The sequence below is a fragment of the Heterodontus francisci genome, chromosome 27 (genome assembly GCF_036365525.1).
Source record: "Heterodontus francisci isolate sHetFra1 chromosome 27, sHetFra1.hap1, whole genome shotgun sequence".
Classification (NCBI taxonomy): Eukaryota; Metazoa; Chordata; class Chondrichthyes; order Heterodontiformes; family Heterodontidae; genus Heterodontus; species Heterodontus francisci.
This window is the reverse complement of record NC_090397.1, coordinates 24,560,970-24,583,504: the sequence shown is the minus strand read 5'-3', so window position 1 is coordinate 24,583,504 and position 22,535 is coordinate 24,560,970. Positions and strand designations below refer to the sequence as shown.

Here is a 22,535-nt window from a genome sequence, read left to right as displayed (position 1 = left end):
ATTAGTGTGACTGAGTGTTTCTTCCTACTTTACAACAATGGTTACACTTCAGAAGTAATTCATTGGCTGTGAAGTGCTTTAAGACATGGTCATGGAAAGCGCTGTACTTAAATTCAAAACTTTTTTTTTGTTAATGGTGATGAGTAGTAGTGAGGTCGTTGCATTCCACCATGAAGAGAATAGAGCTAATATCGAGATACTGACAGTACAAGCATTGATTTTTGGGACTGCATGAATATCAGACCCTCAGTATTGTGATTCCTCTTTATATTTCATTTATCTCATGTGTGAATTCCTAGTGGGCACGTGATCCTGCCCGCATAATGCATTGAAGAATTGACAAGCCTGCAAATGTCATCCAGAAATATTTAATGTTATTTATTTGTTATTATGTTGCTATTTGACCACCTCCAGGCGCGTTTCCATTGTCTCTCGAGATAAGGAGGCCCAAAAGAAAGAATGTTGCTACATTTAAAGCATCGATCATGTGTGACTGCAACCACACACATATCCAGCTGTTTTATCCGTAGGTGGTTATTGCTAATTATTGGACATTGTGTGGATTAAGGATTATAGCCTCATTGTTGCTAAGGTGATTGAGTCTATACACTTGTGCTGCTGAAATGAATATTTGATTTAACAAAGGAAAACTGATTCGTAAAAGCTGTCTTGGTATTTACTATATTTCATTATTTGGATGAAAGTGATCGGTGTTATTTTATCCTCACTGAAATGGAATCACATGATGCCCTTGACCTGTTTGTGTAGACTTACAGTGATGTCAGCAGGTTGGACATTTGTGATGTGCTTCAGGTGGTTAACTGGCAGCAGGATTTACAGAGGAGCATGTGCATGGTGTCTGCCATATAATTAATATTTCATTCATGCTATCAGAGCTCGCTGCTTTTCTACTTTGATGCAGAAAGGCAGTTTGATTGCTGACAATATGTTGAAAGCCCTTCATCACTCTGTAACACCAGAGGTATCTCTTAGTAGGAAGAATGTTTATTCACTGCTGAGGTTGCTATAGCTGTAAATCTATTCCTATAGCTAAGACTTCTAGATTTTTCTGAATCTTAGAGGGTAAGTTCAGCACTCCCACATTCCCAGTGGGATGTCACATGCAAGGGAACTGTAGGTTAGAGATAAGGCCAACACTATAGCTCTGATTCTTATCAATGCTCCCTTTGTCTGTAGCTCATCTCACTGGGGTGTAGGATCACTGAACTCACACTCAGGTTTGAACAATTTCTGACATCCAGATAAGTCTTGGTAATTGATTGCAGTGTCATCTTTCAACATTGCATCTCATTCATGTCTATGAATGACTGTAGTGGACAATTGAAATTAGAAGGAAGAAAGAAGGAACTTCTTATTTATATATCACCTCATCACATCTTCAGAACTTTTCAATGTGCTTAACAACTATTTTTGAAGAGATAAATAAAAAATATTAATCATTTTCAGGATGTGAGTGCCGCTGGCTGGCATTTATTCACTATTCTTATTTGCCCTGATACAACTGAGTGGCTTGTTCGGCCACTTCAGAGGGTAGTCAAGAATCAACCACGTTGGTGTGGGACTGGAGTCACATGTAGGACACATAACATTTCCCTGAAGGAGGTTTTTGAACCACTTGAGTTTGTACACCAATAAAGCAGCCTCATGGCCACTTTCACTGATACAAGCATTCCAGTTTATAATATTTTAATCTCAATTCAAATGCTCAAACTACCATGGTGGGATTTGAACTCACATTCCCTGGATTAGTAGTCCAGGCTTCTGGGCTACTTATCCAGTCACATAACTACTTTGCTACTGTACCCATGTGGCCATTGTTGTTATAGTTGGAGGTAAATGTGGCGGCAAGTCCCACCAACAGTAAATGTGAACACTCAATCAATCTGTTTTTGATGGACGGAAGAATGTTGGCCAGGAGATCAGGAGAGTTCTCTGCTCTTTTCTTCAATAATATCCCAGAATTTATTTTAATCCACCTAAGCAGGCCAACAAGGTCATGGTTTAATGCTGTTGCATCTGAAAGACAGCACTCTGGTAATGAAGCCCTCCCTTAGTACTGCACTGAAGTGTATTCCTAAATTATATGATCAATTCCTAGAGTGGGACTTGAACCCAAAACCTTTTGACGCAGAAGCAAAGTGCTGGCAAATAAGCCAAGCTAACATTTTGACTTGAAGAATCAGAAATTAATGTCAGTAATTCATTTGACCACAAGTATTTTACTGAGCCAGATGATTTAAAAAAATGATCACATGGTTTTACCCTACATTATCACAAGGATGTCTGCCTGTGCTCAGTGGGATCACTCTTGCCACTGAGTCAGAAGGGCGTGGGTCCAAGTCCCACACCAAAGTTGGTGCATATAAACTTGGCTGGAACTCCATTGCATTACTGAGGGAGTGTTGCACTGTTGGAGGTGTTGTTTGGATGTGACATTAAACAGGGGCTGGTAAATGTAAAAGACCCCACAGCACTGTCTGAAGAAGAGCAGAGGAATGGTGTGTTGGTTATCAGTTATCTCTCAATCAACTCCTAAAAATCCTGATCATCTGGTCATTTATTTTCATTGCTGTTTGTGAGAATTTGGGCTGCATTTTACATTGCCGCCATTGGCAAAAGTAAACAATTGGACTGCACATTGCGGAGTCGCTGCAGTATTCAATTCAGTGGCTCATTTAAATGACCGGGATGGATCGCCCACCCCTATGACGTGGAGGAGCCGGGCGGTCCATCTCCGAAAATGGCGTCAGCAGCCTTTGTGCAGGCGCTGATCCCATTATTAAAGGGCTTCGAGCCCTTCCACTTAATTTAATTATTTAAAGAATAAGGTTGTAAAAAATTTTTTAAACATTTAATTTTCCCCTCTCCCACTCCCCCAATAGCCATTCAACGCATTACTTGCCCTCGCCCCCCCGCAAAACACTGCCCCTGCCCACCTGAGCTATCCCCCCCTCTAAGTACGTAAACTTTAAAATCTAACCCTTCTCACCATCACCTAAACCAATGAGATTGGTTTGACCCCGCTCCCCACCAGTATTTCACTTCGGATCCCTGGACGGAAGGAAAGAAGAAAGAACATCCGTTTATATAGTGCCTTTCACGACCTCAGGACATCACACATGCTTTAGAACCAAGTGACTTTTGAAGTCACTGTTGTAATGTAGAAATGCAGCAGTCAATTTGTGCACAAGGGGCTGAATTTTACAGCCCTCCCCACCCTCGACACCGGAGGTTGTGGCAGAGGGGGCGCAGGAAAATGTCTCCGGCAGAGGCACGAGCCTCGATGCCGGGAAGGCCCGGTCTAATATTACGGGCGGCGACGAGACCATTTGGTGGCTCCCCGCCGCTCAGCGACGGGAGCAAAATTTACACGTCTAAATAAATTTAAGTAAAGGAATTAATTACCTTCTGTCTTCTGCCTTCCACCCCGCTGCGATATTGGTGCCAGCTGTAATATTGGGCCGGGCCTTCCTGGCATCGAGGCCCATGTCTCTGCCGGAGGCATTTGTCGGTCCCCCCTCCGGCACAACCCCGGTGCGGGTGGGGGGGGGGGGTGGTGGGGGCTGCTGTTAAATTCAGCCCTTGTGCACAAATTGGCTGCTGCATTCCTACATTACAACAGTGACTTCAAAAGTACTTAATTGGTTCTAAAGCATTTGTGATGTCCTGAGGTTGTGAAAGGCACGACATAAACGGAAGTTCTTTCTTCTTTCCTTCTTTTAGACTTGTCTGGATGAATCAGCAGCCTGTTTCACTCTGTCTGAATTTCTTTTTTGGAAATGATTTCCTATGCCCATTTTGTGATTTTGCCAAAGACCAATTCTAATTGCAATGATTCCTGTGAGCTAAGACCTAATTTTATTTATTTTTTGGTGAGGTGAAACATTTTTCTTGATTTCTGAAGTATTCTTTTATAAGATTTTCATTGTATAAGATTCTTTGGGTTTCTACACACTTTGCCATCCTATCTTGGTATGCAGTCAGTAGATGTTAAATAGTGTGTTTGGTGTTATTAGATCGATAACAATGTAGCAGTAACTAATTTAGAACTTTTTAATCAAATTAGTTTTAGTGAAGGTCTTAATGGCTGTGACTCATCTATGTAAAAGTAAAATAATAGTAAATAGTCTCCACTATTTTCATGTTGAATTGAGTGAATTTGTTGAATGTTTCACATGAAGGTACTAACAAATTGTAAAGCAAGTTCATTTTAGTCAGACTGGATATAATTATAGAGACAGACTTAGGACTGGAGTGTTGTTGACTGACTGTCTTTAACCCAAAAGCTGAGGTTATTTATTGTCTCAGTTGGTAGCACTCCCATCTCTGAGTCAGAAGCATGTGCGTTCCACCTCCACTCTAGAACTTGAGCTCATATACTTAACAGCTCATAGCAATTTGGGATTGTTCCCATGGACTGGAGTGAGGCATGCGAAGAGCCAACATTTACTCACTTGTGAAGTCTGCAGGGATCCATGTAGACTGCTTCTTTTTCTCCATGCTCTCAGTATGTGAGCCATGCTAGAAAGGCCACATTTATTGCCCATCTTTAGCTGCCCTGAGAATATGGTTGTGGTCCTTCTCCTTGAACTGTTGCAGTCTTTGTGCTAATGCCGCCGCACAACATTATGTAGTGTTCCACGATATTGACCCAGCGACAGTAAAGGAATGGCAATATATATCTAAGTCAGGATGATGTGTGACTTGGAGGGAAACTTGCATGTACTGGTATTCAAGATTACTGCTCTTGTCCTTGTGATAGAGGTCACAAGGGAGGGGATGTAACAAAGCTCTCTCCCAGCTTTATCAATGATGCAGAGGGGATGAATTCGGTGACTCTGTTCTGTGGAGCCGAGCCGGAGGGGAGCAGGTGTGGGCAGTATGGAGGGACTGGCATTACCTTCATGACAACCCCACACTCATTCCAAATTGAGGGTCAAAATCGACCCTGATATCTTTATACATTTGGAACAAAAAAGAAGCTCTGAATTATTTTCTTATGAGCTAACTTATTAGACACCCGCATTACATGAAGTTAAGTTATAAGGGGCAGTTTTAGAAATTTACGCTTCTGCCTTTACCTATTGGGAACACGCATCAAGAATTCCGAAGGACATCTAAAGGATGACATCTAAAGCCCTGCAGGGCTACGTACCTAATGCTGGAAAGTGGGATTAGGCTGGGTGGCTTTTTTTGGCCGGCGCAGACACGATGGGCCAAATGGCCTCTTCCTGTGCCATAAACATTCTATGATTCTATTATGGAGAACTGTCCAAATTCGCAACATGCGCTCTCCACGGATGAAACCCCTACAATGATTGTTTATCTATCCTAATTCTCATCTATGTTATAAAGCCCCTTTTTCTGATGCTTTTTGCCATATTCTGATCTCAAATATTGCTTTAAATTTATTCTTGGCTCCTGAAAGAAGATACCTAGCAAATGCTAATATATTGCTGGATTCATGTTTTTAAATAGAGATAAAATGATTTATTCAAATCGCAACAAAATATTTTGTATTGTTAACCGGTACAGTGTCAGCAGTGATTTCAGTAACAGTGATTTATGTTTGTGCTTAATACCAGAATGCTGCAAACAGTCAGCAAAATTCTCCCTCGCCACATCATTATTTTTTGCAGCTCGATGTTATAATAAATAAACTCTAGCAGATCTCCAGTAGCCTTGCTAATGGCAAATCAGACGCTGCACTGTTTTATAAAGACTGAAGCATTGTACCATGTAACATTGCGTATTATTCTGCTGCATAAGGGAAGACATGCCCCCTTCAGGTCACAACATCCTATTGCAGTAAATAACACACCTTGAAGACCATTCGGGAAGTAATTCCTCTGAGGTACACCCTGAGGTTAATTAGAGGGTGATCATTTACCTGGAGATTGGCAGCTGTTTGTAAATGTGGTGTTTATCCCCCAAAAGCTGAAAAAGCAGCAGGAAATTACTAGTTTTCTTCTGCTTGACATCTGCAGTAATCTGATGGGCACAACCTTTTGCATCTGGAGGATGAATGGAACAAATAAAGTTACTGAATGAAGGGCAATTTCAATATATTCTACCTACAACCTAATATGTTAGACACTGCAGTGTGTGGATATTCCAGTAACTGTTGCATTGCATGTATTACAAGGATTTGAGAGAAGTGTGCAAGTATCTAGACCATGCTAAATAGACCTGTCTACAGGGTCACACCAGTGGAAACTTACAAGAATCCAACTTATTACATTTAGGGAGTGAATGGCAATCGTTTATACCTAATAAACTTTTACATTAAACTATTATTATGGATGATCTCCTTATAGGACTATGGGTTGGACAGTGTTACGAGGAACTACCTACATAATTGAGAGTTTCATATAGAATTTTACGCAGTGAAAGATAAGTTTTTAATAACAATATTTTTAGACCATTTCTGTTGCTGCATAACTAGGAGATTACTCATACATTATATATTATAGTCACATTGCAAGTGTTGATTAATATATTTAAATTTAGCACAAGTTTTAGCAAGATGTGACTAGCAGAAGAATCACCACTTTTTTAGAAATGACTTTTTGATTATCCACTAACTGACAGCACAGTTTGAAATCCCTTGTTTGTCTGCCTTAAGAAATGTAAATAATATGCTCTATAACTAAAAGAAGCACCTGAACCAACGACGTCCAAAAAATAAAACCACACATTTTAAGAAAGTTTTAAGCTGCCTTGGTAATATTTTCATTACACGTCTTGGTTAAATAAAATTTCAGATATCAGCATAAATTTTCTGAAACTGCTATTCATAGTTAGTCGGTAGAGGATGTCTAATTACACTGACAAAAGATAGAAATTCAATTAAATCCAACAGTTTAAAAAGTTAACTAATTAACCAGTAAATTTAATAAACCTTTATATTACAAGCTCCAAAACATGTATGTATATTCAAATATTATTAAAGAGTAATAATACCATACAGTTAAGTTCCAAGCAGGATAAATTGGGCTCAATAGTGCCCATTTTTTTAGGTGCTCTGTGGTCTACTAATGCTTGAAAATGGTATCTTGGTAAAGAGGTTAGAGTGTGCACTCCTAACGACTGCCGGCAGTATGCTGAGCAAGCAGAGCATGGCGTTTATCAATGTGCAATGCTGATTTGGTGCTAGCACTGCAATTTTTGAACTTCATGTTCTAGCCTACATCCTGTTTTGAACTTGCAAATTTGAACAAACATGAAACAAAATGAACGACCCCGCAACCAGCGCTATTTAAAGGGATCATGAAGTACTTAGAGGCTAGTTGCTGGATTATTTCTGCTGTTTGCTGGTGCAATTGTTTTTGAAGCTTTTCTATACTTGTCTTAAGTTAGAATACCTGGTGCTGAAGTACTTAGCTGATTTAAAAGCTTGTGCTGAAACTAGTTGTTCCAGACGTGAGTGACCTGGTAGAGCTTCCACTGGGACTTCAGTATTGCTGGGAGAATGAAGAGAGGACACATACAGCAAGACAAGCTGCTGCAAGAGAAGGAGGACAAGCGTTCTCTGCAGAAGGCCGTATCAGCCCAGAGTTTTATAGGGGGCAATTCTTTTAGCTCAACATCAGTGAGGGCCAATGCTTGAGATGTCTTTGCTTCACAAATGAAGTTGGTGACTGATAACTGCCAAATGTTGCAGCCACAACTGCAGCCTCAAAGTCGGGCAAGGAGAACATTGCCTGTAGTTGTCAAGGAGATGACTCTTAACTCTTATGCATCAGCTTCTTCTAGGCTGCTGCTGGAGATATCAGCAACATCTTGCAGTTTGCAGTACACTGCCGAATCAGGGAGGCCACTGAGGCTCTGTATACACAGACAGTTTCATCTTATTCCCTTTTGCCAGAGACAAGTAGGCAGACAAGCACAATTTACTCACATTGCAGGTTTTGCCATGGTACAGGGTGCTATTGACTTAATGAACATTGCTTTTTGTGAACCTCTTGAACTCAGCCATTTACATCAACCGAGAGGGATTCCATTCATTCAGTCTGTAGTTGATGTGCGACCACAGGCAGCACATCATGCAGGTGAATGCCCGTTATCCTGGCTGCAGTCAAGATTCCTTCATTTGCGGCAGGCCTCTGTGCCACCTGCATTTGACCAACCACGGCAAATCAAATACTGGCTACTGGACGACAAGAGTATTCCACTCATGACCTGGCCCATGACTCCGATCCAGAACCATGTACACGTTCACAGACACCTTAACTGGGCCCATTCTGCCACAAGGAACATTATAGAGCACAGAGTGTCATCAAGCAATGCTTCCACTGCCTAGACTGCTCTGGTGGAGCCCTGCAGTACTTGGTTGAATGGAAATCAAGAGTTGTGGTAGTATTCTTCACGACCGGGCTGTTATGACAATCACCCTTGCCATTGCCTATCAGGCAAGAAGCTGAGGAGTAGAGCATAAGGAGGAGGAATTGATGGAGGATGATTAATTAGAAAGGGACTGTTACAACCAGGTGAGAAAGGTGTCAAGGCGTCCCTTCTCGCTGCCCAAGGGTTCCCATTGCAACTTGCTTTTCTGAGTAGGCAGGAAGAATAACCATTGAAAACCAGCAGGATCCATCTTTAAATAGGCAGATCGGGTTCCAATGACATCATCGAGGTCTGGCTACTATTTTAACCAGAGGCCTGTACTGCTGTGACATTTCTACCAGGGTGACTTAATAGGAAGAATTAGGGTCAGAAGAGGTAAGGGTTGAGGGACTATCAAGAGTAAACCTTAGGTTTCCACCCCTCCATTGATCTCGAGGTCCTCCCGAGCTCCCAACCCACAACTTACCTGCAAGTGCTGGGGACCATTCCTTCAGTGGCTGGATGAGGTCTCCTGCCACCCAGTATTGTGCTCCCAGCTGCTGGCTAGCTGTTGCTTCCAAACACCCCTCCCCCAACCCCCCAGTTTTGGGCAAGAGATTTACTCAGGCTATGCAAATGAGGCCCCAGAGATGAAATCTCACAGGCCTTGTTTTGCTGCGGTCAGGAAGTCTTGCTGCCTAACTCGCCCTACCCTTCGAGAGTTAAACTTGGGTATTTGAGTTTCATTCATGCTTCATTGTGTAATGTTGGGTGACAAGTTGAACAGACAATTCTGACACCAGCATTTTCTACTTTTAAAGTACATTTTGTTCAGGTTTATAATAAAATACTGTGCACTGTAATAAATTTGGTAATAGAAAAACCCCAAGTAATTAATAAAAGAAAGGTGTGTCATGAGGACTGGTGCTCCCATCATTGCAGCTGCAAGAGGAGGCACTCCACCAACCCACCCCCAGCATAGTGAAATGCAACACAATCAAGTGGGTGAAACACCTATATGACATATCACTTGGAACAGATGCTGTATAGGCTCGGTCTGGGGCATGTGACATCATAGAGCCATTATAACACAGGCATCTCACGCACACTCGTATACTACCTACACTCTTCGTACACTGCCCACATTCACTGATAACCCACCCAGATACTCATACATCACCCACACACTTCGATATCCTCCCCATAACCACATATCCTCCAAACACCTCGATACCGAGACATTTCCTGGATACGCAGACATTTTCTACACACTCAGTCATACACACAAACATACAGATATCCTTGAGTCAAATCACACCCAGACATCCAGATACCAGCCGCACCCTCAAACAGTATCTACACAACCAGATACACCCAACACACTCACATATGCCAACTGTCCGAGCCAGATACCTTAATGTCCTACTCTTGTATGCTATGTCTTATGAGACTGGTTAGGGAACATCAATATTTGACATACTTGACCCCAAGGTTCTTTTCCTATTTTCCAACCTTAAACAGTTAATGCTGAATGGTACATATGTTCCTGGAATTGCCCCAGCCTAAATCCATCATGGCATTTATCTACTTTGAAGGATATCTGTCATATATTGGTTTATTTGCCCAAGGAATCTAAATTAGCTTACAGTCTGTTCATTTCATCAACATTTTTACCTTGGTTAGAAAGGTATTTCAACAGGGTTACTTTGAGTCTGCTGCCATTTTCCATGGGGAAAGTGATGAAGGTGTTTGCCCTGGTGAAAAAATACTTGTGCCCTTCTGGCCCCTTGGAAATAGCCACAGTATGATAGAAGTCTACAGGACACAAGGAGGCCACTGGGATCACTGCATCTGTGCTGGGAAGAGCAATCCAAAACTAATCTCACTCTTACCTCTGTATCATGCTCTGGTTCAAATATATAGTTAATTTTCCTTAAAACGTACTACGGTCTCTGCCTCACTCACTTGCTGCACAAACGAGTCCACGCTCCAACAACTCTTTGTAAAGATTTTTTTTCTAATTGAATATGAAGGTTCAGCAAAGATGATGGTCTTCATTGTCAATGGCAGTGCTGTACCTGTGTAAAGCTTGTCTGCAGGCCAGATTTTAGAAGGTAGCTCAACTCAGTTACTGAACCCAACTGGGGGTGAATCTGAGCCTGCAAAGGCAATTATCTTCACACATTGTCAGCTGGCTCAGTGGGGTGCAAGCAGTGAACCTATGTCATATGCAAACCGACTTTACATTTCTCCTTTCAGCCTCTTTTTTGCCCTCCAAAAACACAAATAGAAATGATCACCTGTCGAAATTCCCAAATTCTAATTTTTGATTATCAGGATTAAAAAATCTTACAAACAGAACTGAAGCAAATCCTTCAATTGCAGTCAGAAATTTAGCGAATGAATCAGAAACAAAACTGATACACTCAGAAATGCGGCTGTAAAAAAAATCACGCTTTTCACCCTTTTACAAGTAATCTCCTGAAAGGTGAGGATGTGGTTGGGCTCACCATCCATCTTATATGGGGAATAGAGCTGCATCGCACTCTCCATGAGAAAATGGAGAAAATTCCCGAAGCCTTATGTAAAGGGAACGGCTGATCAGATTCCTGTCAGTTTCACTCCTGGGCAAGTTAAGTTAAAATCACCCTGTAGGCCAGAATCTTAGCGACATTGTTTTTATTTTCTCTTCAAGACCATTTCCAGGCCCCACACCCGATGTTTTCTGAGGTCCACCTGCCTGTGCAATCGTCCCGGAGGCGGACTATTAACAGGCCACCTCTGCGTTCACCATCCAATTAAGGAGGGCAGGCAGGCTGCGCAGGTGGGAGGACCAATCGGAGTGTCTGAGGCTGGGGACAACTGGCAGCCCCAGCAGAAGAGGTGGGAGCTGCCAGTGTAGGTGGGAGACCGTGAGGGCACATTCATTCTGAAGATTTTAAAATTTGTAAAAATGAAGTGTGGCCACAGCTGCCAGGCCATCATTGTGGAGGGGGATTCCTCCACAGGATGGACTGTGGCCACATCAATGGCCCTGTGATCCCTGCGTCTCTGGGAAGGGGGAAATTAAAGGAGTCCTCATTGATTCCCTGGCCTGTCGCCGGGAGACCATCTCCAGGCACCTGCCGGGCTTTGGCTTCAGCGTGGGTCCTGTCTGCCATCAGCAAGATCTCGGTGGCATCACCAATTTGCCGCCAAGTGGGAAATTAATCGCCACTAATTGGCTACCCACCACTGCCGGGTGGGTAGCTGGTGCCGATTTGACTCTGCTTTCGGCATGATCACTCGGAGGTGGGAACACGTCGGGCAGAGGACCCAACACGTAACTTGCAAAAATTCCCCGCCCTCCCACCTCCAAAATTGCCTCCGTGTGGCTGATAAGATTCTGCCCATAGAGTTTTTTGTAGCACCATCAGTAAGACTTGCCGATATCTCAGAACATGTCCTAAACCTCAGTAGGTGAGTTTTGTAAATCACAAATGCACAAACCTTATAAAATGTTTGCACATGTAACCATTTTAATATATTATTACATTGTATATAATATTGTTTACTATGTATCCCAGATATGTTAAAGTACCATCCCCTATTGAAGGAACATGGTACTGATGGTAACAGAAAAGCTATCTTATAAATGTGTAGATTGGATCAATTGTTAAAATCAGCTAATAACTGATAGAATACAGATACTTCACCACTCAACAGCAAGCCTATTTTTAGAGGCTTGAGATAGAGAAAATGTCATGTTATTTCTGAAAAGGTTAAATCTTAGTTTTAACATTTGATTATTTTCACTGGTGCTATAGAAATCTGTTTAGGCGAGTTTCCTTTTCTGCTACATCAAAAACACAGTATTAATTTTGTTTATTTGTATGCTGATGTTACATTTTAAGTTCATTTTGGAAAACTCTTTTGCCCTAGTAGCCAGTTGGAGGTAACAAATGTGCCCCTTTGGAAAATATGTTCTTCACTGGTACCAAATTACAAATCCTAGATGTAAAAGGAATGACCCATTCAGTGCATCATGATCCCCTCAACTTTGTATTAATGAGATAAGCCTTGTGGACCTTCACAAATCAGTACAAGGATGTGTAAATACTAGCTTTTGTATAATCTGGAAGTGGCAGGTAAAAGCATGTAGCCAGCAGAGTGGATCCTAAAGCATTACCTATGCTGCAGAGCAACTGTAATTCCAATAGAAAATCTCCTCCTGATGTTCCACAGGGTCTATCAACAACCACTTCTGAAAGTGATGGTTAAGTGCAGCTTTGTGACACAACAACTTGTATTTATATAGCATCTTTTAATGTAGTAAAATGTCCCATGTTGCTTCACAGGATTGTTAACAAACAAAATTTGACACTGAGCCACATAATGAAATATTAGGGCAGATGATTAAAAGCTTGGTCAAAAAGGCAGATTTTAAGGAGCGTCTTAAGGAGGAAAGTGAAGTAGAGAGGCGGATGCAATGAGAAGCTTTTTTTTTTAATGTTGTCTGATGCAACACAGGGTGGCGCAGTGGTTAGCACTGCAGCCTCACAGCTCCAGGGACCCTGGTTCGATTCTGGGTACTGCCTGTGCAGAGTTTGCAAGTTCTCCCTGTGACTGTGTGGGTTTTCGCCGGGTGCTCTGATTTCCAAGGACTTGCAGGTTGATGGGTAAATTGGCCATTGTAAATTGCACCTAGTGTAGGTAGGTGGTAGGGAATATGGGATTACTGCAGGGTTAGTATAAATGGGTGGTTGTTGGTCGGCACAGACTCGGTGGACCGAAGGGCCTGTTTCAGTGCTGTATCTCTCTAAATAAACATAAATAAAATGCTTGGAGTTCAGGTTGTTTGAAAATCTCAAAACAGCTTTATTAAACAGCTTCTTTTGGGCCTCCTTATCTCGAGAGACAATGGATACGCGCCTGGAGGTGGTCAGTGGTTTGTGAAGCAGCGCCTGGAGTGGCTATAAAGGCCAATTCTGGAGTGACAGGCTCTTCCACAGGTGCTGCAGAGAAATTTGTTTGTTGGGGCTGTTGCGCAGTTGGCTCTCCCCTTGCGCCTCTGTCTTTTTTCCTGCCAACTACTAAGTCTCTTCGACTCGCCACAATTTAGCCCTGTCTTTATAGCTGCCTGCCAGCTCTGGCGAATGCTGGCAACTGACTCCCACGACTTGTGATCAATGTCACACGATTTCATGTCGCGTTTGCAGACGTCTTTATAACGGAGACATGGACGGCCGGTGGGTCTGATACCAGTGGCGAGCTCGCTGTACAATGTGTCTTTGGGGATCCTGCCATCTTCCATGCGGCTCACATGGCCAAGCCATCTCAAGCGCCGCTGACTCAGTAGTGTGTATAAGCTGGGGGTGTTGGCCGCTTCAAGGACTTCTGTGTTGGAGATATAGTCCTGCCACCTGATGCCAAGTATTCTCCGAAGGCAGCGAAGATGGAATGAATTGAGACGTCGCTCTTGGCTGGCATACGTTGTCCAGGCCTCGCTGCCGTAGAGCAAGGTACTGAGGACACAGGCCTGATACACTCGGACTCTAATAAACTAATAAACAGCTCACCAAGCTAGCTATTACAAAACTTGTCTCTTGGTGTTACAGTAGCAGAGTGAGACTGGCATGTAGTCATCCTGGTACATGACTGCATCCTGGTACTCAGCTCATTAGCATACTAAGATCTTAAAGGGACACCACTCTTAAAAGCAATCACAGAACAGCGGAGACGTTTAGGGAAGGAAGGCCAGAGCTTAGGGCCTCACAGCTGAAGGCAATAAGCATGTTGAATATGGAGAAAAAAGCATATCTCATTGCACACAGGTTATATTTTACTAATAGTGAGAGGGTACAGCATTATCTGAGGGGCTGTCTTTCAGATGAAGTGTTATACCAACATTGAGCATTACTATTGCACTCTAGGCCAATGCCCGGCTAGTTTCTCAACCCGGTTAGGGAGCTTATGGGGGAGTAGTGCCGAGATAGAAAATGGGTTTAGTGGTTAGTGGACACCTGCCCAGCATATTGACGTGGTTGCTTTTAAAGGCAGTTCCAGAGGATATTCAAAGGGATTTTTATTTAATTTAAATTTTGCGGTGTTTGGGAGTTGAATTGACTGTCCTATGATGAATTAGCTGCATGTGAACCTTTCTAAAGTTCTAATTTTTCCTCTCTGCACGCCATAGCAACAATGAACATTAGGAATATTGAAAGCATACATAACAGCATTGCTAAGGTGCAAATGACAGGAGATCTGTTGAAGGGCCATCTTTCACATGCCCTTTGCATATGTTGGTTTGGGCAGACGTAGTCTGTGTCTGCTGGTCACTCTTGGGAGATGTAGATTAGATCTGCTTAAATAGGGACTGATGTAATCTGGGAGTGGCAGGCTAAAGCATGTAGCTAACAGAGTGGATCCGAAAGAATTTGCCCATGCTGGAGAGCCACTATAACTCCAATAGAAAATCTCCTCCTGATGTTCCAAAGGGTCTACATTTTCAATGCCAACTCCCACTTCTCAAAGTGATGGTTAAGTTGAAATATATTCCAAAAGGTTTTATGACAGAGCATGTTCCCATATGTGCAGACTAAACAATGTTCAGAGCATTGCAGTGCCCAAATATATCTGACAATAGAACAATACTTCAAAAATGTTTAAAATGATAGTGTAGTCAATGAATTCAGGAAATGAATTTTGTCCAGTAACCCTGAGAAAGGCATGTTTTGCAGTTCCAGATAGTCCTGCTAAAGGTCTTTCTTAAGGATGGCAAAGGGGTGAATATATGTTACTTTTTGACAATTGGATTGGTCATAGCCTGGGGTAGGAGACACAGTACCAGACCAAGGATAACAGATTGTCAGTGGTGTAACAGAATTTTTTTTCAAATTCAGTGACCTGACAAATGAGCAACAGAATTGCAACTCTTTAAAATGATCAAGTAAGTCTAAAAAAAGATACTGCACAATTGTGAAGGTTTTACAAAAGAGTATTTGGAAAGCATGTATACAATCTATTGGGTGCACATTTCCTGTCCACAAACCTTATTTCCCGTCGTCACAATGTTTGATCAAACTTTTACATCAATATTTACCATTGTATGTCAACGGTCATACTCCAAATCAAGATGGCTACGGATCTGTCCTGGTAATTTGCTGGAAACATCTTGTGAATTTTGTGTCTGACTACAAGGAACTTACATTTGTCATTTTATATAATTACATACATAAAAGAAGCGCCAATTATTTGAATTTTAATGCTGAGGTGGAGTGTGGGTTGGAATTAATCATGCAGGCCTACAGGCAGATTCTGTTACCTCCATTTGGATCTAAAATTACCTCTTACACTCAAATTGGAGTGGCTTTTTGATATCTAATTTCTTATTAAAGTTACAATAGTAATCTAATTTTCTGAAAATTCTATTTTATGAATGCACAGTCCAGGCAGGGAGCCTCCCCAGCTGGGAGAAAAGACTGAGAAGTGGCAGCTGTGCTCCCCACAGCTTTTTGGGAGCAGTTTTCCCATAAGTGCTCCCACTGGGCAAGGTTCCCCCCCAGGACTATCTATTTGTAAAATCTCCATTTATCCTTTCATGTCAGCTCATTGTGATAAATAATGCAAGCTGCAACATTCTGTAAATTGTTCATGCAGACATGCTATTGTAAACTCTGCAATGCCAATGTCAGACTTGCTTTATCTGTGGCTATATACTGTTGTAATTCTTTCTGTAGCGTACCCAGGGGAACCAAAGTATGCAGGTGCGTTTGGTTGCCCTTGGCTATTGGCCATTCGACTGATCTAAGTGTCAGGCAAGCCCCTCACCTGCCAAGACTGAGGCATACATTATTTCAGCGCATGAACATTAAAACTTAAAATTGCCAGCCCCTGACTGGAAATACATTTGCATACTAACAGACAGCGTTGGAACAAGGGACAAAGGACCATGCCCTGACACATTTAACCAAGAATTGACTTTTGATTACCAGACATTGAAGGTGGGGGAGCTATCATTCCAGGTTGACTGCTAAGATAGCAGAATCCACAAACACAGATGTGGTCAGACCAGTGTTTAGTCACATGTCTAACTGGCTGTTGCAGAGTTTTGAACTGAGTTTTAAATCAGAGAAAATAGTGTTTGAAGTCAGAAAGCACTTTTCTTCTGGACTAAGAAGACCTCTCTCCTGTCTGCTCTCATCTCGCTCTCACCAGCTTCAGAAACCATTGAAGACACGTGAACCTCAAAGAGAGAGAAGTCTCCTATAGTGAACAAGGTTTAAGAAGAATACTGAGTTCCAATGAAAAGTAAGAGCTGTCTACAATCAAGGACTCTATGGCGAGCTGAAAACACAAACAGTAAGTAACAAGAAACCCCCTTTTAGAGGCTGCCTCAAACCTCTCCATTTTGTTTTTCTTCTGCTTTTTTCTGTCCCTGTTTGCCTATGTGTATCGCGCGTGCATGCTAATGTGGGCATGTCATATATCTGTAGGTGTTAACCATATTAGAGTTTAAGTTTAAGGTTTAATAAATTTCACTTTTCTTTAAACCTAAAGAAAACCTGGTGTGCTCATTTCTTTGCCTTATAATTGGAAAGCTGTGAACAAGGATTCACAAAGTGGGAGCTCAAAACACAGTGTGTTTAAAAATAATACCCTGTTACAATAAGACCAGGTGACAACATTATCAGACCCCTAGTCACCTTTCTCACCTGGTCGTAACATAAGCAATTTGTGTTTGCAGCCTTTGATGATCACTAGCTGCAGATCGCCACATGAAAAGAATGTATTTCAAGGTAGCAATAGATTTCGGGATGAATTTTCCCATTCGAGTTGTGAACCTGCGCCAGGCTGATTTCTGGGTTACGCACCCAGATGTGTATGCGGTGAGGCATCAGTCACGATCTTCCCAGAGGAGGCCAACTAAGAAGCTGCCTCCAGGAGCATCGCCTGAGGAAGCGGGAGGGTCAATCAGAGCACCCAAAGTGAAGGGTGGCTTGCAGACCCCCTGAGAATGCTGTATGCTGCTGAGGTGAATGGAGAACGAGAGGGCAGCATAAGATGGAGGCACTATACTGCTGATGGGATAAAAACAAGAAATGCTGGAACCACTCAGCAGGTCTGGCAGCATCTGCGGAAAGAGAAGCAGAGTTAATGTTTCGGGTCAGTGACCCTTCTTCAGCATTTCTTGTTTTTATTTCAGATTTCCAGCATCCGCAGTATTTTGCTTTTATTATACTGCTGATGGGACCGGCAGCTAATTCCTCATTATCCGGTGGATCTGTTTGCAGGTGACAAGCAAACAATTGTAAGCATTTGCCTGTGGATGTCCGGGGGTTTGCCAATTTTGTCCTTTAAGTGACCACTGCATATGAATCTCATGGAGCTCTGACCTCCTGCTCTGCTCTCACCTCCTGTGAATAGACGAGCTGCAGACACAGCGGGGGTCCTGTGTACTGCCAGCAAAATGCCATAGCTTTATAAACGTGCCCGCTAATTGCTTCCATAAGTACCTTTAATTGGCTTCAACTGGTGGGTTGTCGTCACTGCCCTGAAGCCATCTCCGATAAAAACGTGAGGAGGTGGCAACACATCAGGGCATCAGCCCAAACATCTTTTTGCCTTTTCCCAGTTTTGCCCTCCCCACCGCCACCTCCAAACGTGCCTCTAAGTTCTGGAAAAAATCCTATCTTATTAGTGTCTGTCACAAAGAGAGGGAAGGGGACAGAGAGCGATATAGACTTAGGATGAAAGGTCAGGAGTGCCAACTAATTTTACTCAATCCTGCTTTTGCTTCTACTGGATTATGAGAATAATGTAAGATATAGGAGAAGCCATTGGAGCCTGCTCCACCATTCAATAAGATAACGGCTGATCTACCCCAACACCACCTTTCCTACACTATCCCCATATCCCTGAATACCCTTAGTACCCAAAAATCTATCATCCTCTGTTATGAGTATGCTCAACCACTCAGTATCCACAGCCCTCTGGGATAACAAATAATAAGTAAAAATGGATGAGAATAAAGAACATTTTATTGGGGCAATAAAGTTGTTTGTACAGTAATGATTGCAAATTCATTAAATAGTGGCTGGACAGTAATTTGAACAATGTAGGCTATTGTGCGGAGTCATCCTTTGACAGTGAATTGATAGCATCAGCATTGAATCTTGTGCACATTTTTTAAATAAACATTTGTGATTTTGTTTATGCATGATCAGAGTAAGCAGAAAACTCTTGCTGATGTGAAAGAATTCTCTTCTCATAATTATTTTCCCTTTCCATGCAACATATGAAGATACATTTTGTATGAAAATGACGTCAATGCCACCGTTTCCTCATGATACAGCAATTTTACTTCTTCATGCTCTCCTGAAAGAGGCAACCAAAAGAAAATTGGAAAAAAAAGAGCAGTCCCTTTTGCCTTGCATTGTTTGCTAATAGTGGGGGAGAATTTCCTCTTTGTGATAGGTTTAGCATTTATAAAGGATCATTTTATTATTTTATAAAATACGAATTAGGAGCAGGAGTAGGCCACTGGACCCCTTGAGCCTGCTCCGCCATTCAACAAGATCATGGCTGATCTGATGGTAACCTCGACTGCACATGCTCGCCTACCCCGATAACCTCTCACCCCTTGCTTATCAAATATCTATCTACCTCTGCCTCAAAAATATTCAAAGATGCTGGGCTGGATTTTACATTGGGCGGACGGAAGCTGGCCACCGACTTAAACCTTGGTGGCGAACCCGCTTCCTCCTAGCCTGGGGATCCGTCCCGCATTTTATGGGTCCCCGGGCCTCAACTGTTCCGAGGCGGGATTTCCACCCGCTTGAGGGAGGAAATTCCGCTTTATTGAACTGCTGGCCAATCATCCGGCCAGCAGCTCTTAGTCCCAGCAGCGCCACCAGGCGCAGTGGCCACTGCTGGGACTGCAGCCCAGCCGAGGACATGGAGACAGGAGTGCAGGTAAGTTTGGGTTGCCTCGCCGGGGGTAATCGGTCCGGCCTCGGCGAGGCAAGAGTGGTCGTTTGGTGGGAAGGGGGCGTCTTGGGTCCTGGGGTGGTTGGGGAAGTGGGGGCGGCCCTCAATTGGGCACCCTGTGCCCGTTTGTCAAGGCCCACCCCTGGGGCGCTGAGAGGCCACAAACTTTCACTGGGTGGCCTTTCCCGGCTCCAGGACGCTCGCGTGCCATGGGTAAAATCCCCATGGAGGCGGGTGAAGGCCCTTAAGTGGCCATTAATTGGCCACTTAAGGGCCTTGATTGGCCTGGGGCTGGCGGCCTATTTTTCGCCCCCACACCCCGCCCTATGTAAAGTGGGACAGAGGAGGGAACAGGTCGGGAAGGCCTCCCGGAGCCTCCCGCTCCGTTTTACGTCACCCCCCCCCCCCCCCCACTACCATCCAGCTTGCTGGGATGGCGTAAAATTCCGGTCTCTGCTTCCACCGCCTTTTGTGGAAGAGTTCCAAAGACTCCCTACCCTCTGAGAGAAAAAATTTTCCTCATCTCTGTCTAAAATGGGCAACCCCTGTTTTTTAAACAGTGACCCCTAGTTCTTGATTCTCCCACAAGAGGAAACATCCTTTCCACATCCACCCTGTCCAGACCCCTCAGGATCTTATATGTTTCATTCAAGTCATCTCTTACTGTCCTAAACTCCAGCGGATACAAGCCAAGCCTGTTCAACCATTCCAGGTGTTAGTCTAGTAAACCTTCTCTGAACTGCTTCCAATGCATTTACGTCCTTCCTTAAATAAGGAAAACAATACTGTACACAGTACTCCAGATGACATGTTGCACACAGATTTTTTTAAATCTATTTTGAATCCAGTATCTGCAGCTCTTGAAGGGCTGTGACTACAATTTTAAATAGCAGTTGTAGCCATCAGCCATTTGCTGAATATTCCATCACGCTCCTGCTTGAACCTTGTAGATGGTTGAGGTCAGGGGATGAGTCGCCCATTGCAGTGTAACCAGACTCTGTCCTGCTCTTGTAGCCAGAGTTGATATGACTTGTCTAGTTCAGCTTCTGGTCAATGGTGACCTTCTTGATCTTGATGGTTTGGAACTCTGCAATGGTGGTACCATTAGAGGACATGGGATGGCGGCTGGGCTTTTTGTTATTTGAGATGTTCAACTGGCACTTGCATGGTGTGAGATGATTATTTGACAATTATGTGATGTAAGCTTACCTGCCATTTGTCAGCCCAAGTTTTGTGGTAATCCAGGCCCTATTATACGATGGCATGTTCTGCTATGTTATCGGGGAGTTGTACAATCATCTGCAAACAGCTACACTCCTGAGCTTATGATGGAGAGAAGGTTATTAATGAAGCAGCTGAGGATGCCAAGTTTTGCTGAAAAAATGGCTTCTCTGAGGAACCCCTGCAGTGATATCGAAGAACTCTGATTACTGACCTCTTGACAATGACAGCCATCTTCCTTTGTATCAGGTATGACTGTATTCAGGTTTTTCAAGTCTCCTTGGTGCCATATTCAGCCAACTGCTGCCTTGACATTGAGGCCAACTAATTCTCTTCTCTCCTCTGGCAGTCAGCTCTTGCATCCATATCTGCATCGAACTACAATGAGATCTGGAGCCAAGTAGCTTTGTCGAAACCCAAACTGATGATTATTGAGCAATTTTTTGGTGAGTTTATGTTGCTTGATGACACTATTGATGACTCCTTTCATCACTTTACTGATGATTTTTTAGAAAGGTGATAGGCCAATAATCGACCATGTTAGATTTATCCTATCATATCCAGTCAAGAATGCTGGCGGACAACAAGGTGACTAACAAGTAGGACGCTCCATAAACATCCACTCCCTCAACCGTGGTGGAGTCCAGCAAGAGACAAGGCTAAAGTGCTTGCAAGCATCTTCACCCAAAAGTGCTGATTGGATGATTCTACTCGGATTTCTCCTGAGATCACCACCATCATAGTTAGGACCTATGTCAGTAATCTTCCACATTGTGTGGTGGATGCCAATGTTATAGCTGAACTAAAATAGCTTGGCTAGGGGAGCGGCTGGACCTGGTGTACATGCCTTCAGGCTACACTCGACCTCCTCTTAGGAAATGAGGCTGGGCAGGTGGTTGATGTATCAGTGGGGGAGCACTTTGGGACCAGTGACCATAACTCTATTAGCTTCAAGATAGTTATGGAAAAGGATAGGACTGGTCCTCAAGTTGAAGTCCTAAATTGGGGGAAGGCTAATTTCGATGGCATCAGACAGGAACTCTCAAAAGTTGAATGGGAGAGGCTGTTTACAGGTAAATGGGAGGCTTTTAAAAGTGAGATAGGAAGAGTTCAGGGCCGGAATGTTCCTGTTAGATTGAAGGGCAAGGCTGGCAAGTTTAGGGAATGTTGGTTGACGAGGGATATTGAGGGTCTAGTCAGGACAAAGAAGGAGGCATATGTCAGGTATAGGCAGCTGGGATCAAGCAAGTCCCTCGAGGAGTATAGGGGATGTAGGAGTACACTTAAGAAGGAAATTAGGAGGATGAAAAGGGGCCATGAAATTTCCCTGGCAGACAAGATAAAGGAGAATCCTAAAAGATTCTATAAGTATATTAAGAGTAAAAGGGTAGCTAGGGAGAGAGTAGGTCCCCTCAAGGATCAGTGTGGTAACCTATGTGTGGAGCCACGGGAAGTGGTCGAGGTCTTAAATGAATACCTCATCTGTATTTACTGTGGAGAAGGTCATGGGAGCCAGTGAGTTCAAGGGAGGGATCACCGATATCCTGGAGCATATCAACATTATCAAGGAGGAGGTGTTGGACGTTTTGAAGTGCATTAAGGTGGATAAATCCCCAGGGCCTGACCAGGTGTATCCTAGGATGCTATGGGAAGCAAGGGAGGAGATTTCTGGGTCCCTGGCAGAGATTTTTGTATCATCGTTAGCCACGGGTGAGGTACTGGAAGACTGGAGGCTAGCTAATGTTGTGCCTTTATTTAAGAAGGGCAGCAGGGATAAGCCAGGGAACTACAGGCCAGTGAGCCTTACATCAGTGGTGGGAAAGTTATTGGAAGGGATTCTGAGAGACAGGATTTATATGCATTTGGAAAGGCATGGTCTGATTAGGGATAGTCAGCATGGCTTTGTGCGTGGGAAATCATGTCTCACGCATTTGATTGAGTTTTTTGAGGAGGTGACCAAGAGGATAGACGAGGGCAGGGCGATGGACGTTGTCTACATG

The 22,535-nt window shown here is 43.3% G+C and overlaps 1 protein-coding gene across 2 annotated transcripts in view; it reads left to right on the top strand.

Moving 5' to 3' along the window:
• The window catches only part of LOC137384985 (potassium voltage-gated channel subfamily A member 5-like), a 105,009-nt gene that overhangs the window by 62,494 nt on the left and 19,980 nt on the right, over nucleotides 1–22,535 (top strand). Inside the window, exon 2 of one of the 2 annotated variants that reach the window (XM_068059714.1) lies at nucleotides 16,543–16,589. The exons of the other annotated variant lie outside the window; for it this stretch is intronic. The gene's annotated coding sequence lies outside the window, so the exon portion shown is untranslated. Of the gene's footprint in view, nucleotides 1–16,542; nucleotides 16,590–22,535 lie in introns of those variants that run through there. 2 annotated transcript variants of the gene reach the window in all.